This window comes from Phyllobates terribilis, unplaced genomic scaffold (genome assembly GCF_046119375.1).
Source record: "Phyllobates terribilis strain yellow unplaced genomic scaffold, ASM4611937v1 Scaffold_10__3_contigs__length_209671492, whole genome shotgun sequence".
Taxonomy (NCBI): Eukaryota; Metazoa; Chordata; class Amphibia; order Anura; family Dendrobatidae; genus Phyllobates; species Phyllobates terribilis.
This window is the reverse complement of record NW_027362770.1, coordinates 83,249,779-83,270,906: the sequence shown is the minus strand read 5'-3', so window position 1 is coordinate 83,270,906 and position 21,128 is coordinate 83,249,779. Positions and strand designations below refer to the sequence as shown.

The 21,128-nt window shown below is 47.7% G+C and overlaps 1 long non-coding RNA gene across 1 annotated transcript; it reads right to left on the bottom strand.

Annotated features, from left to right (window-relative positions):
* Nucleotides 1-4,868: 4,868 nt before the first annotated feature.
* Nucleotides 4,869-18,121, bottom strand: LOC141164136 (uncharacterized). The gene is made up of 3 exons (XR_012250841.1): nucleotides 17,345-18,121; nucleotides 17,154-17,252; nucleotides 4,869-5,380 (listed from the first exon to the last, which is right to left on the bottom strand). It is a non-coding gene; the product is annotated as an uncharacterized lncRNA (long non-coding RNA).
* Between the last annotated feature and the right edge of the window lie 3,007 nt (nucleotides 18,122-21,128).

Sequence of the window (21,128 nt, the reverse complement as noted above, 5' to 3'; positions counted from 1 at the left end):
TCGGGGCTCCTTTTGCATCAATGCAGTGTGGCATGGAGGTGATCAGCCTGTGGTACTGCTGAGGTGTTATGGAAGCCCAGGTTGCTTTGATAGCAGCCTTCAGCTCGTCTTCATTTTTGGGTCTGGTGTCTCATCTTCCTCTTGACATTACCCCATAGATTCTCTATGGGGTTAAGGTCAGGCGAGTTTGAAGGCCAATCAAGCACTGTGATACTGTTGTTTTTAAACCAGGTATTGGTACTTTAGGCAGTTTGGACAGGTGCCAAGTCCTGCTGGAGAATGAAATTTCCATCTCCAAAAAGCTTGTCGGCAGAGGGAAGCATGAAGTGCTCTAAAATTTCTTCGTAGACGGCTGCGCTGACTTTGGTCTTGATTAAACAGTTTGTGGAAACTTCACACTAGGCCTCAAGCAGCTTGGATTGTGTACCTCTCCACTCTTCCTCCAGACTCTGGGACCTTGATTTCCAAATGAATATTGGAACTCTGGGACCTTGTGGAGTGTGTCAATGACTGCCTTCTGGACATGTCAAGTCAGCAGTCTTCGCCATGATTGTGGAGCCTACTAAAACAGACTAAGGGACCTTTTTAGATGCTTAGGAAGCCTTTGCAGGTGTTTTTGTTAATTATTTTAATTTATTGAGATGACTTGTGTTTTCATTGGCTGTAAGCCATAATCAACATTAACAGAAAAACACTTGAAATAGATCACTGTTTGTAATGACTCTATATCAGACCTGGGCAAAGTGCAGCCCGCGGGCAACATCTGGCTGTTCAGTCCGGCCCGCAGACTGAGAGCTGAAGGACTAAAGCAGTGGCCCATGGACCGCACCATACCTGCCCCCTGCTGTCACCGCTGCCTGACCGTGTCTTCATGTGCGCACCGCTGAGTGCATTGGTATAGGAGGGGCCTCCAGCCCCTTCCCCCGCCAATCAGCGTGTGAAGCAGCTGACGCGATGACATCATTGCAGGAGCAGAGGCACAGCACCGGGGGAATGGGAGCAAGGTGAATATGTGTTTTCTTAATGTGTATGGGATGTTTGGCAGGACATGGGCAGGCTATGGGGGGTCTGCTGCAGGACATGGGCAGGCTATGAGGGTCTGTTGCTGGACGTGGGGAGGCTATGGGGCTCATACGGTATATAGAAGGGGTTGTATTCGTGTTCAAACGGTATATAATGGGATGTCAGCATACTTCTGCTCAATATTAAGTCATGCAATTAATATTAATCTAATAATTATAATCAATATATTGATATCAATATGGAGCAAAATTAATTTCAGCCTATTGGTTCGGCCCTCCACAACCATCAGTCTTATGTGGCCCCTCGGGAAAATGAATTGCCCACCCCTGCTTTATATGGTATATGAGATTCACTTTTTTTCATTGAAGAACTGAAATAAATTAACTTTTTGTTGATATTCTAAATTTATTGAGAAAAAAATAAACAAATAGGAAAGGGAAAAGAAGGGAAAAGGGTGTGAGTAAAAGTGAAATTCTTCATTAAATATTAATATTAAAACCTAGTAGATCATTATAATGGATCATGATTATATAAATGGCGTCATGATCCACTAAATTCCTGATAGAGTCAGACAGTAAATCAAATTATTAGTAAAATAAGCCCCTAGCCAATGTCCCTTATAATTGATGGCTGGGTTTATGCTTACAAAATAGATGCCATAGATTATATCAAAAGTGTGCTGAATTGTACTAGTATCCTCAGCCAGGAGAGATTTTATTAAATAAAGGCTCATATGGCCAGTGTGAATTCAATAGTAAAAAATTATCCTAGCCCATTGGATACACTCCCAATATTATATAAGGTGACATCAAAAGTGTGGCAGGTCTAGTAGATATAAGTGTAATGGGCCCTTGTACAGAGGTTATCAGGGCACTGATCAGGGAATTTAGTGGATCATGATCCATTATACATCCCTAATGGGATGTATGATTTACTAGGTTTTAATATTATTATTTAATAAAGAATTTCACTTTTACTCACACCCTTTTCCCTTCTTTTCCCTTTCTTTTCCCTTTTGGTGGTGTTCACCTTTGTGAGTACTGTCTGATGAGATCAGACAATACTTTGATTATAAATTGATTGAGATACACCTGTAGTTGGCTTCTTTTTTTGCAGCTATAACAGCCTCCATTGTCTGTGAAGGCTTTCTACAAGATGGTAAAGTGACTATGGAAATTTGTGGCCAATACACCATTTGTGAGGTCAGGCGCTGATGACTGATGGGATGTTTTGGTTTGTCGGTGCTGTGCCAATGCTTCACTTAGTTGATTGATAAGTTTTGAGTACAGGAATTTGAGTTGTTTGCACAAAGCCTTGACCTCAATCTATGTCATTTTGGACCTTGGTTTTGGCACAAAGCTACAGACATCTTCAAACTTATATTGAAAATTCTGTAAAATGCAACTGTACCTTTCACTGGAAATAAAGGGAGTCCAGCCCAAACCCTGAAAAGTACCCAAATCATATTATACCTAGTCTCTCAAATTTGACAGTCGCCAGTAAAAGGTTTAAGTAGGTGATGTGCGCCAGGATTCGTCCATCAGACTGGCTTATAGTAACACGATTGATCTCTTCAGAGGAAGTTTCCACTGTTTGAGCTGTCATGCTTCTACACCACTCCAGCTGCCGCATGGGTGTAGCTCATAAAATCCTTCTAGGACCTATATTAAGTTGTTATCTTGACCAGTTTAGAAAATAACCAGCTCTTAAGAATCTACATCTCCTCCAAAATTGTTTCCCTTTATTCTGCACCAATTTTACATAGTATACATAGTAACATGGTAACATAGTTTTTAAGGTTGAAGGAAGACTAAGTCCATCTAGTTCAACCCATAGCCTAACATGTTGATCCAGAGGAAGGCAAAAAAAAAATGTGGCAAACACTAAACTCCGCATTGGGGAAAAAAATTCCTTCCCGACTCCATACGACAATCAGACTAGTTCCCTGGATCAACGCCCTATCAAGGAATCTAGTATATATAACCTGTAATATTATACTTTTCAAGAAAGGCATTCATGCCCTTCTTAAATTTAATAGTGAATCACTCATTACAACATCATGTGGCAGAGAGTTCCATAGTCTCACTGCTCTTACAGTAAAGAATCCCCATCTGTGATTATGATTAAACCTTCTTTCCTCCAGACGTAGAAGATGCCCCCTTGTCCAAGTCTCTGGCCTCAGAGTAAAAAGATCAGTAGAAAGGTCTTTGTACTGTCCCCTCATATACTTGCACATAGTAATAAGATCACCCGTAAGCCTTCTTTTTTCCACACTAAATAACCCCAAGTGTAATAACCTGTCTTGGTATTGCAGACCCCCCAGTCCTCTAATAACCTTGGTCGCTCTTCTCTGCGCCCTCTCTAGTTCAGCTATGTCTTTCTTATACACCAGAGACCAAAACTGTACACAGTATTCTAAGTGTGGTCGCACTAATGACTTGTATAGAGGTAAAATTATGTTCTCCTCATGAGCATCTATGCCTTTTTTAATGCCTCCCATTATTTTATTTGCCTTTGCAGCAGCTGCCTGACACTGGCCACTAAACGTCAGCTTGTCGTCCACCAATACACCCAGGTCTTTTTCAGTGACAGTTTTGCCCAGTGTTTTACAATTAAGCATATAATTATACATTTTATTTCCTCTGCCCAAGTGCATTACCTTACATTTATCCCCATTAAAGCTCATTTGCCATTTATCAGCCCAAGCTTCTAGTTTAGATAGATCCTCCTGTAATATAAAATTGTCCTCCTCTGTATTGATTACCCTGCAGAGTTTAGTGTCATCTGCAAATATTGAAATATTACTCTGTATGCCCCCTACAAGGTCATTAATAAATATGTTAAAAAGAAGGGGGCCCAATACTGACCCCTGTGGTACCCCACTATTAACTGAGGCCCAGTCTGAGTGTGTTCCATTAATAACCACCCTTTGTTTCCTATCACTGAGCCAATTCTTAACCCACATACATATATTTTCCCCTATCCCCGTTGTTCTCATTTTATGTATCAACCTTTTGTGTGGAACCGTATCAAAAGCTTTTGAAAAGTCCATATACACAACATCCACTGCATTTCCTTGGTCCAGTCGAGAACTTGCCTCCTCATAAAAACTGATCAGATTAGTTTGACAGGAACGGTCCCTTGTAAACCCATGTTGATATTGGGTCATGAGGTTATTCTTCTTCAGATACTCTATTATAGCATCTCTTAGGAAACCCTCCAGGATTTTACCCACAGTAGAGGTTAAGCTTACTGACCTATAATTTCCAAGTTCAGTTTTTGTCCCCTTTTTGAATATTGGCACCACATTTGCTATACGCCAGTCCTGTGCTACAGACCCTGTTATTATGGAATCTTTAAAGATTAAAAATAATGGTCTATCTATGACGTTACTTAATTCCTGCAGTACTCGCGGGTGTATCCCATCCGGGCCCGGGGATTTGTCAACTTTAGTGGTTTTTAGACGCCGCCGTACTTCCTGCTGGGTTCAGCAAGTGACATTTAATGAAGAATTTTTGAGAGTTCTTCCCCATTTACTGTTGAAATGGTTTCTGCTGAATGTCTTAACACTGTTCTTCCAATTAAATTTCTATTCTGATGAGCTGTAACACACTTGGGTTCCGCCGCTAACAAAATGCACCAATCCAAATTATGAATCATACATGAACAATGCCAATATTTTATTAATATGCTGAGAACAGACATGCATACAGAACTGACATCAGACTGCACAGTACAGTAATAAGTGCTAGAAGAGCAATACATTGCTAACCTGAGACAATGGCATCATGTACAATAAGAACATAGATCCTTAAAGTGGTTTTATACTAGTTTAATAGGGGCACATTTTTTTTGCACAATACTGGTCTGTGGGTCTAATGACTTTAATAACAGCACGAAGAGAACGTGACTTTAGACTGAAGTCTCACTACATGGATAACATACTTTTTTTTTTCTTAAAATAATCTTACAGAATGCTACCACTAATTTCCAAGAATCTTCTAGCTATAAGAATACTAAGGAGGACCCTGCTGTGTATCTCAGATTCAGGTAGTCTCTTGTTAAAAATGAATGGAAAGATAAGGAAACTTCTAGTGTTCTGTTCATCTGTAAGGAGATCACATATAAAATACATATAGGACGATATGTACACAGTTCTCCGGGTAGTAACACAGTTGAACGTTTCCTGTACGTCACCAATAAATAATAACCAGCTTCCTTGGATCTCATCCTTTGCTGCTGGATGAGCTAGAGCTTTTTCTAGATCTTTCTGAGGACTTTACTCTTCCAGCAAATAGTCTGGCAAGCACTGGCTCTTTTCCACTTGATTGTTCGTAGTTAGCAGCGGTACATAAACCTACGCAAATGGAGCACAGAAGACAGTGATCACACATGGGAACACTCACTCTGGTTTTACTAGAGCAACTCGGTGTCCAGGTACCAGACCAAGCAAATGAACTAAAGCAGAAGTCACATGCGATCTTATGGCAACCTGCCTGTGGTTTTTGTCAGTCAAACCACATCTCTAAAACAGCACAACAGTAAGTTGCACAAATGTTTTTGGCTATGTGAGCAGAGTTGCTGGCTAGCCCAAGCCTAACTGTTTTAGATACCAAACCATCAGCTAAAAATGTGTTTGAGCGTACCTCTTTACCATAGTCATTCTTGATCACCTGCTGTGCCTTCAGAACTTTTGTTTCTGCGATTGCCGAGGTTAAACATTGTGAACAAGAACAATTGTGTAATCCATCTACATTTGTGGCACCCTGCTGTTCACAGGTACCACAGGACCCAAAAGGGCGCATGGACGGACTTCTCCACAAGAGGCCCTCAATACATACAGACACCTCCACCATTCCACCTCATACCACCAGAGGGAGCCCTGTTAGGGATATATATACTGGAGGGTGGAGTTAGGTAGTCAGAGTGTGCTGACGCTAGGAGATCAGCGAAGAAGCAGCACGCTGGCTGCTGTGCTGAGGCAAGCCAAGGCCTACAGCACGTGCTGAAGCCTGAGGGGGCCCTGAGTGTGGCCGGAGGCAAAGCAGAGAGAAGTGATAAGGGGGCAGAGGAGCATCATAGGCTCACCCCAGAATACAAACTTGACACCGGGTCCGCGCCTACAGGGTCCTCTACACCCAGTAGGGATTACCGGCATACCAGGAGGACTACAAGTACTGGTCGACCTGACGCTAAATCCATTTACAGGACTAGGAACCACGAAGGCCCCAGCGTCCAGGGATCGTGGTAGCCAGAAGAAAGTCCTACTACCAAGCCGACAGGTGAGAGAGTGAAACAGCATAGAAGCTAGGCCCAGTTGCAGGCTGGCCAGGAGCTTAGAGAGAGGAAGAAACAGACCAGGAGGCCTTATACCCGCTCACTGGGGAGAGTCCAGAAGTGCACCCTTCCTACCGAGTACCCTGGACCGTACCTGTTATTTACACCAGTAAAGGTACAAAGTGAATCTCCTGTGTGCGTGTCCGTCATTCCCCGTGATCCGACCTGGCCCCCTCTCACCTGCATCCCTAGCGAGCTGGACAGTCTGCGCTCTGAAGTGCGTCAGTTAAGTAAAACTCTGACCACTGTCCTGAGCGCCCTGCAGCTACAGACAGAGCCCGAGACGGATGGAAGGATCCTACTCGCCGACAGCCCTGAGGATGTCCCCTGGATGAGGAGAAGAAGGAGGACAACACCACCCCGTGGGAGGACCAACGATCAACGTCGCCCTCCAAGAGAATTCGTCTGCTACTGTTGCCACAAGGCAGGCCACCCCGCATGGACCTGTAATTTAAACGGGTCGAGGGCCGACACCCAGGAGTAGACCGACCAGGCCCATCAAGCTGGTACTACCGGTTCGTGGGAGGAAGACCTTTCCTGTCCATTGTGCTGGACAGCATCGCAACACCTGCCCTACTGGACACCGCATCACAGGTAACCATCATACCTGATGTCCTCTACAAAAGGTACTGGTCCATAGATTAACTCCACCCGCCAAACCCAAACCTCTCTGTGTATGCCTCCAATGGCCTTCCTCTTAGCCTAGTCGGGGTTAAGGACGTGACAGTGAAGATGGGAAGAGCAGAACTAAAGGACCAAGGACTGATTGTAGTAGAGTCTAACCCTGGCGATACAGACTTATATATGATACTTGGTACAAATGTTGTTGTTAATTGTTTGGGAGAAGTGTTGTTCTTACTCCAACAGATGGCTGACACTGCCAAACCAGGGAAGAGGAAGGTGCTCCAGAAAGAAATTTGAGCCCTCCTGTACCAGCAACAGGTAAAACTAACAGGTGGTGAAATTGGTATTGTACGGGTGACAGACCCGATACCCATTGTGATTCCCCCGCTAAGTGAAATGCTGATTTGGTGTAGGGCAGCAATAGGCCTCAGGGGACAGAACTACCAGGCGGTAGTAGAGCCCGTTAACTCAGAACACAGACCTAACTGCTAGAGGGGTAGTTGATGTGCACAATGGAAGGGTGCCCGTACGCCTCCTAAACTATGGGGGGGGGGAAGAAGTCAAATTGCCACGATATTCCACTGTTGCCAGATTGTATACTGTGAATAATGATGCTATACACACAGTGGAACCCTTGACCCCACCAGACACGGTGGAGGACAATGACTCCAAAGCTCAGCTGGAGGAATGGTGTCAGCAGCTCCATGTTGGAACTGACGCCACTCCTGTCCATCAAAAACACGGTGTCTACAGGGTGGTTCAGGAATATGAACAGGTGTTTAGTAAACACTCAATTGATTTTGGAAGGGTCAAAGGGGTACAACATCACCTACCCACAGGTAATCATCCACCCATCAAGGAGCATTACAGACTCATACCACCAGCGCATTACCTGAAAGCGAAAGAAATGTTGCATGACATGAAAAGGGCAGGGGTAGTAAGGGATAGCTGTAGCCCCTGGGCAGCTCCCCTGGTCCTGGTCAGGAAGAAGGATGGTATCATGAGGATGTGTGTAGATTACAGGCAAATTAATTGAATAACACATAAAGATGCATACCCTTTGCCCTGTATAGAGGAATCCCTGGCGGCACTAAAATCTGCCAATTACTTTTCCACATTGGATCTCACTAGTGGGTACTGGCAAGTCTCTGTTGCTGAGGAAGACCGGGAGAAGACAGCTTTCACCGCCTCTATGGGATTATGCGAGTTCAACAGTATGCCGTTTGAACTCTGCAACGCCCCTGGAACGTTCCAGAGGTTGATGGAGTGTTGCTTAGGACACCGGAATTTCGAGACAGTGCTGCTATACCTGGATGACGTTATCGTGTACTCAAAGACGTATGAAGACCATCTGAAGCACCTGGCGGAGGTATTTGAAGCATTGTCCCGGTATGGGATGAAACTAAAGCCTTCCAAGTGCCACTTGCTCAAACGGAAGGTTCAGTACCTGGGGCACATAGTCAGCTCAGAGGGAGTAGCACCAGACCCGGAGAAGGTCACTGCCATCCAGAAGTGGCCTGAACCGAGAAACATCAAGGAAGTACGTCAGTTTCTGGGACTGGTCGGGTACTACAGGAGGTTCATAAAGGACTACACCAAAAAGGCAGCACCTTTACAAGATCTCCTAATAGGACAGTCCAAGAGAGGTAAAAGTCCCCCATTCCAGTGGGGCAAGGAACAGACTGAATCCTTTGCAGTGATGAAGGAGATCCTAACTGGTGAAGAAATCCTGGCTTTCCCTGACTACAGCCAACCTTTCCTGTTGTACACCGACGCCAGCAACGAGGGACTGGGAGCTGTGCTATTCCAGAAGCAAAACGGCAGATAAAAGGTAATTGCCTATGCCACCAGGAAGGTTCGCCCTACTGAGAGGAACCCGGAGAATTACAGTTCCTTCAAGCTGGAGTTCCTGGCCTTGGTCTGGGCTATCACTGAAAGATTCAAGCATTACCTAGCCTCAACTAAATTTACAGCCTTTACTGACAACAACCCCTTGACACACCTGGAAACAGCCAGGTTGGGAGCCATGGAACAGCGTTGGGTGGCCAGATTGTCGAATTACCAGTTCACAATCAAGTACCGGGCAGGTCACAAGAACACCAATGCTGATGCCTTGTCAAGAATACCCCACCAGTCAGACACCGAGGATGAAGTGGAGGATCTCGAAGAAATTGAACTACCTGCTTTCCACAGAAATGGAATGGTCCACGAGCAGCGCGCCTCCAGAAGATGTCGTGGTAAGACACTAAACCCTTTACCTCATCACAACTGGAAGGAAACCCAGGACAGTGACCCGGTTGTCAGCCTCATCAAAGGACTGATAACCCAAGAAGGTACTCACCTGGAGAAGGATGCTCCTCCACAAGCCAAACAACTGTGGAATGAGAGAAGCCGGCTGTTCATCTACAGAGAGAAGCTGTGCAGAAGGTATGTCAACCCTAGAACCCATGAAATGGCGTGGCAGATTGTAGTACCCAGGACAGACATCCAGATGGTGTTAGAGGCCTACCAGGATCAAGCAGGTCACTTTGGCTGGAAGAAGCTGGAAACCCTGCTGAAGGACCGGTTCTATTGGGTTGGAATGCGGAGCTCCATAGAAAGGTGGTGCCGGAATTGTGGACCCTGTAGCCTCAGAAGGAAAGACTACGGCGGCCAGAAAGCACCCTTGCAGTCCATCAAAACAACCCAACCACTGGAGATTGTCGCTCTGGATCACGTCAAACTGACACCCAGCAGATAAGGCTATTCCTATGCACTGACTATGGTGGATCACTATTCCGGGTTCCTGGTGGTAGCCCCTGTCAAGGATCTGACAGCAGAAACTGCAGCAAGAACGTTCCAAGCCTACTTCTGCAGACCCCATGGATATCTGGAAAGGTGCTCACAGATCAAGGCCCTGCCTTTTTGAAGTCGAGCTATTTAAAGAATTCTGTCACCTGTATGGATGTAAGAAGATCAGGGCTACGCCGTATCACCCTCAAACCAACGGTATGTGCAAGAAAATGAACAACATAGACCTGTTGAAAATCTTACCTTTGGAAGAGAGGAACCAGTGGCCAGATAAACTACCTGACCTGGTAGACCTGTATAACCACATACCTGTGAGTTCTACTCATGAGAGCAAGACCTGGAAAATTGCCCATGAACCTGGAACTCGGAGTGGTAGAACCTACTGCAGATATGTCCACTGAAGACTGGGACACAAGTCGGCAAGAGCAGTACAGGAAAGTACAGGCCTGTGTCGAAGACAGTCTAAACAGAGTAAGGGAAAGGCAAGAAGAACAGTACAATAAGCATGCACCAGCAGAACCCTTGGCACCTGGAGAAATAGTGCTAAAGCGGAAGAGAAGAGGTCACAAGCTCGATGACCAGTGGGAAAGAGAGCCCTACACTGTGTTAAATTGCAGATTTGACAACAGCAAAACCTGCCTGATCAGCAAAAATGGAGGTTAGACAACCGCAACAGTTTCAAGATATCACTTGAAATTGTGCCCAGGTCTACTGAAGACACAGGGGGAAGAAGTACCTCTTATAGTGACGTGCCCCCAGGGCCGTGGGTCACTCGGTGCCGGGCCTATAGATGCTGGGGAAGGGAAATGTCACAGTGGCGGCGGCCCGGTCCGTGGCCCAGGGCGGTCAACAAAAAGGGGAAGGAAAATATTTTTATATGGGATTTGTAGTTCTTAGGAAGTGTTCGTCATGCCACCTGTGGTTTCTGGTAATAGGTACCAGCGCTGCTTCAGACCTCTGGGGCGGTTGTTAGAGCAGCTGGGTTGGAACGGCTCCCCACAGGTGGAGCGGGCCCCAGGGCAGTGTAGTATTGATGGTGGTGATGCTGGGGCTAGAGGTGCAGGAGAGATGGCGCAGCAAAAATAACTGACTGAGGCAGTGGAGTGCAGTCATCCGAGTTTACTCACAGTTCTGTTTAAGTTCCTCAGGTACACTGTACGGGTGTCAGCCTCTTGCGTCGTACTGCGTCTACCAGACAAGGGGTTCAGCACTTTCTCAAGTATATCAGGAACGCTTGACGGAACCCCGCTTTCTTTATGTTCCTTACTAGACCGACTTCCCGCGCTGGGTCTTCTCCCTCCTGCCCTGCGCTTCCCCACACACAGTCCCGATCGGGTGCTCTGAAGTCCTTCTGGGCAACCTGGAGTTCCCGTACCTACTTGATGCCCTTCACAGTGACTAGGTTGAGACTGTGGCAACTGCACCATGGAAGTGCAGAAGCCTCCGGTTTTCCAGCCGAGACCTAGAGTAACACTGCTGGTCCAGGGACCGGTTCCCTTCTTGTGGCCTGATCCCTCTAACACTTGGCAGATTCGGGCGTACGGGTGCCGTCCTGCACTCACCGTACCCCCTGGGATCCCTTCTGTTACCGGAGCCTTCCTCCTCTGCTCCCCTCCTGGGCCTCTTCTTACTAGGCCCCACTCATGGAGCAGAGCTCCTGAAGAGACTCTGCTCCCCTCTTCTCCTTTCACTGAGTCCACACTCACTAACTAACTAACTAACTAACTCTTTCTAAGATGGCCCCCCTTTATATACACCTCCTCTATAAGTGCTCCACTGTTCTGCATCCTCCACCTACACCCACTACTGGTACCCTCTCTCTTTGGTTCACCTCACTCCATCCAAGGACAGGGCTCAGCAGAACACAGTGCATCTTGCCCTTCCAGCCGGCCTGGAGCAGTGTAGTGTTGAATGCGGGTGTTGGGGTTCCGGGCAGCACTCCCTCCTTACCTGAGAGAAGGAGACACCACATCTCTGGGTGAGGTGCAGTACCTCTGTGGCGACTGAACCCTCAGGGGCGCCACACTAGCATTGGAAGAGCCCAAGGAAGATGTAATTCATACAGTTCTAGGAGACTTCCCTGTGGACTCTCCTCAACTTGATGGAGCAGTTATCATACCAGTGATACACTTCTATCAGCAACCAAAAGAACCTCCACCACAAGTAGAACCTGTAAGCGCCCTAGAAGAACCTGCTCAGGAACAGGAAGAGTCCCCAGTAAGAGGAGGGTCACCAGTTGAAGCAGAGCCTGAAGGCCCAGTAAACAGTGCACTTGCCAGTCCTATAGAGAGATTGAGGCATTTCTATAACTTACCTACATGTAGATCTGATAGGTTAGCAGATAGTGCATACACAGACACCAGTATCACTCCAGTGCTACGAAGATCCACATGCAGCACATAAGGCCAAATCCATGCCAGGTTTAGGGATTAAAATACAAAATGCCTAAAGTGTAAATAGTTACCCAGTTGGGTATTGCCTACTATTATTTATTGTGTGAACTGAAAAAGTTATATATGTGTGTTGCCCAGTTACCCATAAGGGTATAAAGACTTGTAGGCTGAGGACTGTGAGCAGCCAAAAACTGTCATGTAAATAGTTGCACTTATTAAAGTGCCCTTATTGATTGTATGCAACAGATGACCACTGAACAAATACCCGTTTGGCGTGGCGGAAGACGTGGTCCAACGTCGGATCACCTATGCCCTGCAGCCACGCCCAGGGCCTATGTTGAGGGTTTTCGGACAGGTCCCTCATGCTGCTCGATTTGCATCTTTATCAGTGAGATGGACACCTGTTTTATGGAACTCACTGTAACTTTAAGAAAATATATTATTGTTATTATAATTGTCATTGTTGTAACCTGTTACAAAATGCTTCAGTCCAGGAGTACTGAATTTTACTAGGGGGGAACGTGGCACCCTGCTGTTCACAGGTACCACAGGACCAAAAAGGGTGCATGGACGGACTTCTCCACAAGAGGCCCTCACTACATACAGACACCTCCACCCTTCCACCTCATACCACCAGAGGGAGCCCTGTTAGGGATATATATACTGGAGGGTGGAGTTAGGTAGAGAGAGTGTGCTGACGCTAGGAGATCAGTGAAGAAGCAGCACTCTGGCTGCTGTGCTGAGGCAAGCCAAGGCCTACAGTACGTGCTGAAGGCTGAGGGGGCCCCGAGTGTGGCCGGAGGCAAAGCAGAGAGAAGTGACTAGGGGGCAGAGGAGCATCATAGGCTCACCCCAGAATACAAACTGGACACCGGGTCCGCACCTACAGGGTCCTCTACACCCAGTAGGGATTACCAGAATACCAGGAGGACTACAAGTCCCTGGTCGACCTGAAGCTAAATCCATTGACAGGACTAGGAACCATGAAGGCCCCAGCGTCCAGGGATCGTGGTAGTCAGAAGAAAGTCCTACTACCAAGCCGACAGGTGAGAGAGTGAAACAGCATAGAAGCTAGGCCCAGTTGCAGGCTGGCCAGGAGCTTAGAGAGAGGAAGAAACAGACCAGGAGGCCTTATACCTGCTCACTGGGGAGAGTCCAGAAGTGCACCCTTCCTACCGAGTACCCTGGACCGTACCTGTTATTTACAGCAGGGAAGGTACCAAAGTGAATCTCCTGTGTGCGTGTCCGTCATTCCCCCTGATCCGACCTGGCCCCCTCTCACCTGCATCCCTTCCTCCACACTGCCCTGGGGCCCGCTCCACCTGTGGGGAGCCGTTCCAACCCAGCTGCCTTGTCAACCGCCCCAGAGGTCTGCAGCAGCGCTGGTTACCTATTACCAGAAACCACAGGTGGCGTCACAAGACAAAACTGCTAACCGCTCTATCAAGTGACAAAGCCCCTTTTCAAGAGAGACCCCAGAGTACGGGCCCGGGAGCCGACTGTCATGACATCCTACAACGAAGGTAAATGCCCGGGTACCGAGTTCTCCCATATCCCCCTGGGCGAGTCACATTCATGGGGAGAGGGTGCAAAAAGAAAATGACAAATGTTGTAAGAAGATTACTGTAACCATGACGACTTCCTAACACACTTCAGATCTGTAGAAGCTGAAATATTACGTAAGAGGACATACCCCACTAGAATATACACTCCCCAACACTGAAATTGCAACACTAAGAAGGAATAGTCGTAGAATTATGGAAATCACAGGATTGACAGATATGTTAATGATATGCAAATTAAACAATGGACAGGACATCACCAGGACCCATGCTGCTCATGCCATTTTGAGAAACCTATGAGGCCTAAACATGCTGCAATGGCCTGCAGGGTCTCTGGAAATGTCTTCCATCGATCACATCTGGGATGTCATTGTCTATTACAAAGGGAGCTGCCAGCAGCGGATCTTGATGATTTGAGTGCCTAAGTGTATTCAGCGTAACAGAACATTTCTTAGACAACCATTAATAACTACCCTGATAGCAGCTGAGGTGTGTAATTGTATTTCTGCATGTGGCACTCATACTCCATGCTGAATAAATCGAGCGGTTTTGAAAAATTTGCTTCCATTTTGTCAACATGTGCTAATAACATATCTATCCATCCTGTGATTGTCATAATTCCATGACTTTTCCATCTTTGTTTTGCAATTTCAATGCTGAATGCATAGAACTAGCTAGCAGATCGACTGTGCCTCTTGTCAGAGCTTCCTTTTCTTGCTTGCTAAAATGTGCACAAATAACACAATGTTAATTTCTGTAATTAAACTGATCAATTGGTAGAGTAAGGCTATGTGCACATGGAGTATTTGTAACGTGTTGAAACACTCGCCAAACAACGCGTAGATTATTTTCTTGTAGCAGCTTTGAATCATTTCGGCAGAGGTATTTTCCTAAGTTTTGCAGTCTTTTGATTGGATAGCGCTTAGTTTGGAGTGATTTCCATCAGGAAACGCTTACAAAGAAGTGAGATGCACTTTGTTTCCCACCAGGTGTTTTTTAAAACCTGAAGAGGAAAAACATGTTCAAAAGACTGAACATATGAACAGCAAGTTGTTTTACTATACAAATGAAACTCTGTGTGCACATACCTTAAAGTAAACCTGTCACCTGAAAAAGCAGTATAATCTGCAGGCATCATGTTATAAAGCAGGAGGAGCTCAGCAGATTGATGTATAGTGCTGTGAGAAAAGACTAGGTATAACCTGTGTTTTCATCATTTAATACTCTGCTCTTTCTGGCATGTATGGTCCAGTGGGCGGGGCTATCAATAACTGACAGCTATCTGTGTATAAGTGTGCATAGAGAAATAACTGTCAGTCACTGATAGGACCGCCCACTGGACCGGAAGTCCCGGAAGTCCCAGAGAGAGCAGAGCTATAAATAAATGAATAAATCACAGGTTATACTGAATCTTTTCTCACAAAATCACATATCATTCTGCACACCTCCTCCTTCTCTATAACCTGGTGCGCTCAGATCGCATTGCATTTTCTTTTTCTTACAGGTTCACTTTAAGTGTTTTGTATTCATAACGCACCTGTTTTTTGAAGGATACCATTATTTCCACATGGCAGAACAATGAGAATCTGAATTCGACAAGACAGTATCATGTCGTTTACAGCTAGCTGTCCGCTCTTCTGACATATCTCCATGCTGCATAAAACAAGTCCCATAACTCTGCATTGTGCTATATTTCTATTAATCTGACTACTGTACATGGTGTACGACTCTTGGTAAGTGGGCAGAGTCAAGTGTACGCAAGCCAGTTATTCATACATTTGTTAAAGGACTACTGCGCTAGTGTACTGAGTTCAGGAAAGATACAAGAGGATTGGTTGATAAAAGCGGTTTATTAAATTTAAAAGTAAAAATTCATAGAAAGCAATAATTAAAATTCATAGATAGGGATGATAAATTGCATGGGCAGAGGGGAGGGAAGGGGAATCTTGGCTGGGGAATTTTTTGCTGTTGAGAATATGAGGTACCACTGTATTGAGGGTTGAGGTTCACTTTAGTGGGTCTTTCTGAGTGATCCAAGGCGTGTGGATACTTGTGAAGGGTATATACAATTGCTATAATATGCTGCTTCAGATGAGTTATCAGGTTACCTTTTTAGGAAGTGGACCGTATATACCTGGAGCACAATTAGGTGGTGTGTATGTTCTATTTGAGAGTAGGTAGGCGTCTCTGGTCAGCTGTATACAGGGCGACCAGCTGAAAGGGAAAAAACAACTGGATTAAGGGACGTTGTTTGGCCCCTCTTTTATCTTAGTACAATTGACGCGCCCCCTGGGCCGTGGGGTACACGGCAGCCGGGCCTCTGGTTGCTGGGGGAATATCACGGTAGCTTGCCCGGTCCGTGACCCAGGGTGGTTAGTAAAAGGGGGAATAGTTTATAGGGGATTTGGGAAAGTGTTTGTGATGCCACCTGTGGAATGCAGCTAAGGGGTGCTGCCACTGCGGAGGAGTCCTCTGGAGTTGGTGTGATGGCAGCAGGGATGGTGCGGCTCTCCACAAGTAGAGATAGCTCCAGGGCAGCGTTGGGTGTAATGGATGGTGGTGCAGGGGACAGACGGCAGGACGGTCCCGGAGGAAAGACGGACACTCACACGGGGGTAAGCTTCAGTACCTTTACTGGTGATGGTGCAGGCACGGTCCAGGGTACTCCGGGCGAAGGGCGCACTTTTGGACTCTCCCCAGTGAGCGGTTATAGGGCCTCCTGATCCGTGGCTTTACTCGCTAAGCTTCTGACCTGCCTGGAGCTAGGCCTAGCTTGGTTACTGTCTCTCTTTGCACCTGCTGACCTGGTGGTAGGGCCTTCTCTTGGAGATCACTCTCCTTGGATGCTGGGGCCTCCGTGACTCCTAGCCCTGGTACTGTAATCAGCGTTTGGTGAACCTGGGAACTGTAGTCCTCCAGGAGTTCCGGTGGTTCCTACTGGGTGTAAAGGGTCCCTGTAGGCGCGGAGACGGTGTCCGGTATATATATCGGGGTGAGCCTGGTATGCTCCTCTGCCCCCTCACTACTTCTTCCTTCTCCTCTCGCCTTCGGCCACTCAGGGCCCTCACTAGGCCTTCACACGTGCTGTAGGCCTTGGCTTGCCTAAGCACAGCAGCCAGCGTGCTGCCTCTTCGCTGCTCTCTGAGCGTCAGCACGCTCTCAGCTCAACTCTGAGCTCTGTCCCTCTCTATGTCTGAGTAGGACCTGTCTGAACTCACTTCAGACTAAAACACAAACTGAGCTGCCTGGCTCCACCCTCCCTATATATATATCCCTAACGGGCTCCCTCTGCTGGTGTGAGGTGGTAGGGTGGAGATGTGTGAATGTGTGAAGGCCTCTTGTGGAGAAGTCCATCCATGCACCCTTCTGGGTTCTGTGGCACCAATGCGCAGCAGGGTGCCACACAGTAAATCTAGATAATTACCTGTTTTAGTTGGCTGAAGAGTGGGTTTTGATTATTGATCCTGGTGTTCCGGGGAGCCACTTGTGTTTGTATGGCTAGAGAGGTAGTTTACTGTGGGGACTAAATGGTAACATTAGGTATGATCTGGACAAATAGACATGTACCTGACAAAACATATAATACACAAATTGCGATAGGGTAAAATACGTTACCAGTAAGGAAATGATGATTGATTAGGTGAACTCTATTTGGTTCAGTTCTACCCAACGGCTTGTTCTATGGTAAGTATGACTACTTCGGTCACAGTTTAGTCCACAATTTCACTGTGTTAACCTGTAGGGACTTGAAGTGAGTTAATTAGTAAGGGTATATTTATCCCTCGTACTGATGTTATATAGTTTATAAAATATAGAATAAAATTACCACTGGCTGGTTTAGGTGGTAAATTTAATTATACTAGGGGGGCTGGTTGGCCGGTGTATTTTGGCTGCAGGATTCCTGTTCCTGTTAGTCTGAGGTACAAACGTTGGTTGGCTATTCAGTTTTAGAATTAGGCATAAGAATTCCCTGTAGTGTCCAGAGAGCCTTTTGGCTCTATAGTGTGTACCATAGGCGGAAGTTCCTATATAGGCAGCTGTCTTGAAAACATTGGTGAGGCAGTGCGGTACCTTAAGTAGTTATTGATCCGTGGTGTTGCGGCTTTCCTCCTGATGCAGTGCAGAGGTGTACTGCTGGCAGAGCAAGGCAGGAGCTGGTGGATGTCGGAGTCCAGGCCGGAGACTCCGGCATCAGCGTGCAGCGTCCGGAAGTAGAGTGGCGTCTGTGTATAAGGACCTGTGTAGCGTCAGGTCTTAGTTGGTCACGTGACCGAAGTTGAAGACGGAGAGCAGGGAGGACCAATGATCCATTACCTATGGGGTATATGGTGCCCCTCACTTCTTGCTGCAAGTAATACTGACTATATCCACCAGCACCCCTAAACCCCACTTTCTTTCTCTACATAGTTATTAATACATATTTCTAGAAGTGTTTATTTAATAAAAAATAGATCTAGATAGAAAAAAAAAAACCTATTGGAAGATCAGGTTTTCTTTGTCTGTCAGGTCGAATAATGCTATTAACCTGCAGGTTAGCAGGTGCCCAGCGGCGGCGAGTCTCCCAGGAGAATATGAACTTTATTTCTCCCCGATACTGGCGACTTTCAGTCATGCAGGTGTGGCACCCCAGGGGTCTGGTTGCCGCAGTGGTAGAAATACCTTGTCTGAGAGCGAGCATGGGTTTTCCTGGTCAGGAACATTATTGCATGCCACACCTCCTGCCCCAGTCCAGGGAGGGGAGGAACCTGCCCTTTATAAACTGGAGCTGGGGCGGGGTTAGTCTAGTCTAGTCCAGAGAGAGGGACAGAGCAGCAGCAAGGAGCTCTGTAGGAGCCAGGAGCTGAAGACCAGGGACTGGAGCCGCGGAGCTCGTCCTGGCAGAAGACGCAGAGAACCGGACACCGGAGTCCGAGGCTGTGGGGATTCTACACCCAGCAGCAGAAACCACCTGGCAGGGGATTTCAGGTCCTCTGGCCATAGAAAGGCCAGACGCTAAGTCACACGCAAGGGACAGGCACCGCCATCGAGGAGCGGAAGTCAACAAAGGCCCCAAGTCACCAGCCATACGGGTGAGCACCACACGGTACACTCAGGGACGTGGGCTACTACACGACTACAGCAGGGTAGCCAGGAAGAGTGCAGTCAGATGGGAAGGCCTACACCTCCACCTGGCCAGGGGGACTCTTGTTCGCTCACAGAGTGACCAGGCCTCTAATGTTAGCCAGTACTCCCGGCAGGGCCTTCTTCCTTACCAACAGTAAAGACCCTGAACTGCACTGCACGGACTCTGAGTCATTTCTGCTGCGCCCATGTACCACAACCCTCACCATCTACACACGCTGCCCTGAGGCTATACTCCTCCCGTGGGGAGTTATACTACCCTTTGCTGCGCACACAACATCAGCCTCAGTGACCGCAATCCATGGGTGGCGTAGTCGGACATTTAAACATTACAAAACCAAGTTAACAGATCCGCCACTGGTTTGACCACCCTGAGCCACGGGACTGGGTCGCCGCCACGGAGACTACAACCCCTAGCATCACACAGAGATCCGGCTCCGGGTATTCCCCCACACACGGCCCAGGGGGCGCGTCAACTTTGGCGTAGTCAGCAGGATTTTGTGCCCGCAACCACCGGGTACTGCGTGCCTGAAGAAAGACTGTGATACTTACCGTGGTGAAGTTTCCCGCCATCCGCAACCATTTTCCCACCATCCGCAGCCATTTTCCCGCCATTGGGCGCCATTTCCGGGACGCCGCGCTGGAAGAAGTGGGGCGTGGACACCAAAAGCGCGCGAGAGCTGAAGCCCCACCTTACGCACTGACGCTGTGCAAGGTCCTGGAAGGAGCCCCGCGGACGCCGACATCACCAGCGCGCGACGCAAAGTCCTCGACCCCCGACGATCGACTGCGGAGCCGCGGCCTACAGAGAAAAAGCAACGAAAGGTAGGCCACGGTTAACTAGGGGGGAGGAAGACACCAGGAATGGAGGGAGCTCCCACCGCCAGCGCGGCTGCTGCCGCAGTGATGCCTTTCACGATGCCGTATATCCCAGGAGCGGCATGGTTACCCCAGTACTCAGGGGAGTCGCATACCCTGAGTGACTTTAAAGAAAGACTGTATAGCCTATTCAAAGTATACCCCCTGTCCGAGGAACAAAAAGTGAGCATCCTGACAGGTCAGTTAATCGGGGCAGCCCAAAGAGAAGTAAAGTCCTGGTCAGCCAGGGGAAAGGGGACTGTAAAGGAAATACTGGCCCGTCTAAAGGACACTTTTGATACCCGCACCTCAGCAGAGATCAAGTTAAAATTTTATGGATGCAAGCAACGGGCACAAGACAGTATACGGGACTATGCTTTCAATTTGCAGGAGGCCCTGAGAGCCATTAAGCAGGCAGACCCTGACAGTGTGCAGAATGAGGATAAGCTGTTGACTGAACAGTTCATTGAGGGTCTACTGTCCAGCGCCCACCGAACCCAGTTGCGTGTTATTTCCCTCCAGAACCCTGATTTAGACTTTGCGCAGTTTAAAGACAGGGCCATCTGGGTGCTCCGAGAACCGGCACCAGGTGGCTCTGTAACCCACAGGCGCCCTGCTATCACCTACCACCAGGAGGCGGCGCCCTTGTCTGCAGAGCCTGTGGGAGCTGATGCACAGGCTTTGGACAAAACCCCGGCTGCAGATCTGCACCATCAGGTCCAAGAACTGACCAAAAGCGTTGCCGCGCTAACCAGAACTGTGCAGTCTTTACAGGTGTCTTCCCCAGGAAAGATCCAGCCGGCTTCCAGTCTGGAGGATGTCCCTTGGAGTCGATGGAGGAGGATCCCATCATCCAGAGGAAGGCCAAGCAACCGCTACGACCAGGACGGACAACCCATCTGCCGCCGCTGCAACCAACCAGGACATATGGCAAGGTACTGTCATTTAAACGGGCCCAACATGGGGCAGAGGGCCGACCCCCAGGCATAAGATCTTCAGGCCCATCGAGCTGGCGTGATAAGTACGTAGGGGGACGACCGGTTTTACCCGTGGTGCTGGATGGCATCCCTATGAGTGCACTACTGGACACCGGGTCACAAGTAACCACCATCCCCTATGTGCTCTTTAAGCGGTACTGGAATGACTCGGATATTACCCGCTACCCAGATGACGATTTGAGCATCATTGCCAGCAATGGTCAGCCCGTACCGTAGGTGGGATTCAAGGAGGTGACCATAAAAATTGGTAAAGTTGGACTGCCAGCGCAAGGACTGATTATTGTGGACATTGACCGTCGTGAAAGCCACCCTAAGATAACCTTGGGTACTAATGTTATTGAAAATTGTCTTGTAGAGATAACTGTCATATTACAGCAGCTTGCGATGAACGCCAGCTCCAGCCAGCAGCGTGTCTTACAAAA